Source organism: Ipomoea nil, unplaced genomic scaffold, assembly GCF_001879475.1.
Source record: "Ipomoea nil cultivar Tokyo-kokei standard unplaced genomic scaffold, Asagao_1.1 scaffold3321, whole genome shotgun sequence".
NCBI lineage: Eukaryota > Viridiplantae > Streptophyta > Magnoliopsida > Solanales > Convolvulaceae > Ipomoea > Ipomoea nil.
The window spans coordinates 1,456,453-1,461,445 of NW_017619749.1; positions in this window are offsets into that span (position 1 = coordinate 1,456,453).

The window sequence follows — 4,993 nt, forward strand, 5'->3', positions numbered from 1 at the left end:
GTATCTCTGTCTTGCCCATCATAGATTGGATGACCCAAACTTTACGCCTTCTCCACAATCATCCGATAATTAAATCATTAAAGAAAGGGAAAATGGCACTTTTTCCCCCTGTGTTATATACTTATAGCACTTTTTCTCCCTATATTATTTAAGTGGCAATTTTCCCCCTTAATATATTAAATGGACATATTTACCCTTAAAATAAATATTTCCTTTATTTTACTTCTCCAACAAATTATAACCACAATTTGAAAAAATAAAATACATTAATTGTTGAATTTAGAATACTTTAAAAATAAAAAAATAAAATTTTAAAATAATGTTTGAACCAACAGTTCAAATTGGATCCGAAATTGTGAAACAACGATTCAAAATAAAAACCAAATCGCGATTATATATACTTATATGTGAGAGTCAATATAAATGCGAAAAAAACATACACTATTTGCAAATATTATAATTCTAATTTTAAGCTATTGCTAGTAGTTGTTCCGATTTGAACCTCTGGTTCACGGTTCAGAATCTATTTTTTTCCACTTCACAATTTTAATAAACGGAAACCCAAATATTGGGTTATGTTATGAATCATAACCGATTTTTTTTTTATTTGATTGCTATAGTGTTCGGTTCAGTTCGAACCGAACCGTGGCCATCCCTACGTATAAACAATAATTTGTTGAACAAGAGAAATAAATAAAATATGTATTTAAGGGTAAAAATGTCTATTTAATATTATCAGGGGGAAAAACCGCCACTTTTATAATAATTGAGGGGGCAAATGTGGATGCATGAATAACTCAGGGGGAAAAAGTGCTATAAGCATATAACATAGGGGGAAAAAGTGTCATTTTCCCTTAAAGAAATAAAAATAGCTGTTATGCTTTTGAAGTGATCTAGCGACGATGATAGAAAATGCAAATTCGTACACATATATAAGACATTTACATGTGAAAGTTTTTTATGTTATTTGAATACTTTATTTGTTTTTATTCCTTAAACCTATGTGGTCCAATGGTACCCGGGTTGGACTTCCGTTTCCGTAGCTCTTTGTGTTTCAGTAGGTTGAGAAAGCGTTATTAGCTCTTTGTGTTTCAGTAGGTTGAAAAAGCGTTATTAGCTCTTTGTGTTTCAGTAGGTTGAGAAAGTATATATGAACAGATACTAATACAATAGAAGACCAAAAATGAATTTCTTTTTATATCTATAAAATAGATTCGGTCATTCTTTTGTTATGAAAATCGATACACCTGTAATAGTAGCATATATGTAATAGGAACTTTTTGTGTTTTATTTTATATTTTTTATGAAAAATAAATAAATTCAATTTCCTACCATATATATGTTTTTCATCTTTAACAAACTATATCACAGGAATTATAAATTCACTTAAGAGATCGCCTAAGAACCCATAAAGAAGGTAAATTAATTTAAAGACATTAAAGAAGTAAAAATAATTATTATGTTTTTGAAGTCCGATCCCATATACACAAGTTGAAGAAGGCAAGTCTAATCAAACTTAAATTTTAATGTAAATATAACATCCAAACAACACAAAAAAGGCAATCGTTATACCCTACACCACGGTGCACGTAGCATTGTGCGCCGTGCGCCTCGCAAAACGACGTCGTTTTGGAATCGTTTTGGAATGCGTGGTAGGAAGTTGTTGTGATTATGTATATTTGTTCATACAATTATGTATATTTGTTCATACAGTTATGTACATTTTTTATACAATTATGTACATTCTTTTTATACAATTATATACATCCGAATAAGAAAATTTGTGTGTATTATGTTAAGAGTTGATGTGTATTATGTTAAAAGTTTATGTTTATTATATATTATGTTAGATTATGTGTATTATCTTTTAAAAAGAGTATGTATATTTTGCATGGTTGCAGTAGTCGCTAGGCGCTAGCCGGGCGCCCGGACAGCGCCTAGCGCCTAGGCGGCGCCTAGGTGGAATCTAGGCGGCGCTAGGCGGGTGCCAAAAAAACACTGGTAGACTTGCAGTTTGACAATTTTAATGTGGTTGCTTTCAACATTTAATCAAATAACACATCCAAATAAATGAATTAATGATAATTCATAAGTCATAACATCAAAACAATGGTTTTCAAAAAAAAAAAAAACATTAAAACAATATTAAAAATTAAAAATACTCAAATATGAAATACTCAAATACTTCAATAATCCAAAGATTCAAAGTATCAAACTAGTCTACGAGTGTATATATGTCATATTATATATATGTATGCGCACGCGCGCGCGCGCGCGCACACACACACACACACACACACACACACACACACACACACACACATATATATATATATATATATATATATATATATATATATATATATATATATATATATATATATATATATATATATATATATATATATATATATATAAAATAAAAAAATAGGCCGAGCCGATCGGGTTAACTCGACCGAAATGGACAAGTTAACTCGACTAATTTAGACGCTAGGCGACCAAATCGGCCGAGTTAGGCATTAGGCGTTAGGCGGATGCCTAGGCGCCGGTAACCCAGGCGGGCGCCTAGAGGGGAAATCGCACGGTCTAGAGGCGCCTAGCGCCTAGGCGGGGCCTAGGCGGGCGCCTAGACCGATTTTTACAACCTTGATATTTTGTTATATAATTATGTACATTCATGTATACAATTATGTGTATTCTAGTATAACATTATGTACATTTTTGAACATTGATTTTTTTTTTTTAAAAGAAAAATTAACTGCCATACACTGGGGCGGGAAATTTCAAAAAAAAAAAAAAAAAAAAAAAAAAAAAAAAAAAAAAACGACGTCGTTTTGCATCTGGGCGCACAGTGCAACACGCGCCGTGGTGTAGGATATAAATTGCCCAAAAAAGGTACTCACCTGTATTATAAAGATCATTTGTGATGGATTTTACCAAGAGAATTATAAATATCTAACAATATTTATGATCATTTGTGATGGATTTTACCAAGAGAATTATAAATATCTAACAATATTTATAATTTTTTTTGTTTTGTGTAAACCATGATCGAGGTGATCCAAATATTTCTTACCCAACCCCGGTTTGTGATATTTTGTAAAATACATATGCTTGTGACAAGTTGGATAAATCACAAAAAATTTCTGACTTACAACTATTATAAGTATAAGTTTTTATATTTGAAATAAAGTGAATTGTATTTTTAGTTTTTTATTAATTATTTTTTTATTTGTTTCATTCTTGGAAATATATTTTTCAATCAAATTTTTTTGTCAATTCAACAAAGAGTTGTGTATTCGTTTGGCAAATATGAATAGTAGATAAACAAATATCCTTATATATTATTTGAATGAAATTTTTTCTAAAATAATGAAATTTACATATTATGTTTTTTAGTATTACTATTTGCAATCTTTTTTGACAACTCTAATCTACAACTTTTTTGTTAAGTACTAATATCTAGTTCTAGAGTTACTTTTTTTTTTTTTTTCTTTCTCTCTCTCTCTCTCTCTCTTCGTTAATTCTTTCTATTTGATTTTTGATTGTACTTGTTCTATTAGTCATATCTTGCATTTTAGTTTCTATCAGTGAAGAATTTCTCCAATCTGGAATTTGAATTTTTTGAATTTGACTAAAAGATTCATCCAAGTATTTCTCTATCCGTTTAAGGGTTCAATCGAACACGAGTTATCTCAAAATTCTCCCACACAAAGAGAGTTCATTTGTCATTTGAGTGCTTCATTTTTATCAAACTATCTCTTTTGTTTTAATGTGTTTTGCCCCCACTGAAAACAGCTTTTGGATCCGCCACGGGATGTATGTGTATATATAAAATATGTATGTATGTATACATGCAGGTATATCAGTACATGTATATGTATATTGTTCTTTCCCTGATGTTTCTTTGTGTAGCTTACAGTGTTAGGTTGATCAATATTAATTAAAGAGGTGCAGAAATAAGAGGGATAGTCAATGCCTAGCCTGCGAAATAGTACCACTCCGCTGCTGTGCAAAAATTCCTTTGGTTGTGAAACAACTGTCAACTCTGCAAAAACGTACTCATATCAACATGAAACGATGTATACATGTAAATGTGCAGCGCAACTTTCAATGTTTCATTACTTTTAGCTCTCAATCCTCATATCAACCAATATATATTGTCCACTGGATAAAGCTCCTTGCAATAAATGCTATTCCCAATGCATGCTACTTACCAGACTGGAGTTTTCTTAAATTGTAAATTTTGTGCGGGAAGTAGTTTGTGTTGGTCTTCTTTTGTGTCTTTCCTTGAATAATAAGTCTTTGAAACGTTAGCATTGATATGAGGGTTGAGTAGGGAGATGCCATACATATTATATATATACGTATATACAGCCCCTCAGATTCATTTTACAGAGCAGCTTCTCTTTCAAAAACACCCATAGAAACCGCCATGGATATTGAAGGGCAAGGTCCTGTGGATCCCGTGAAGTTGCAACGTTTGAAGGTCACCTATATAGTAGTGGGTGGATTTTTGTTGGCTGTAAGCTTGGTACTGATGTATGCTAACATCCATGAATGGCTTCCAGAGGAAGGCTTCAGACCCGTGTTCTCCCTACAAAGTATGTGTCTGGGAGTATCAGTGGCCTTCTATGCAGTCAGGTTTCTTGAATGGTTGCTGTTAGTTCCTCCGGATGCTGCTGCATGAAGATGACGTGCCCCATGACACTGCCTTAGTTCCTCCGGATGGTGCCCCTGCAATGAACGCCGCCTGCGGATGAAGTTGTTTTTGAGGATGAAGATGAAAGTTAGGTTTTGTTTGGTGTTTTTTTTTTTTTTTTTTGGTTGATGTTGTTGTGTGTTCTTAGACTTTTACCTTATTTATTATGTGATGTAGTTGGTAGAGCTGGATCTAAGTGATTTTGTTATGTATTTTGCAAAATGTTATCCTAGCCTATCTTAGACTTTTGAATGTTAATGAAGTTGATTGAAATCACTTGATTAATTTTTT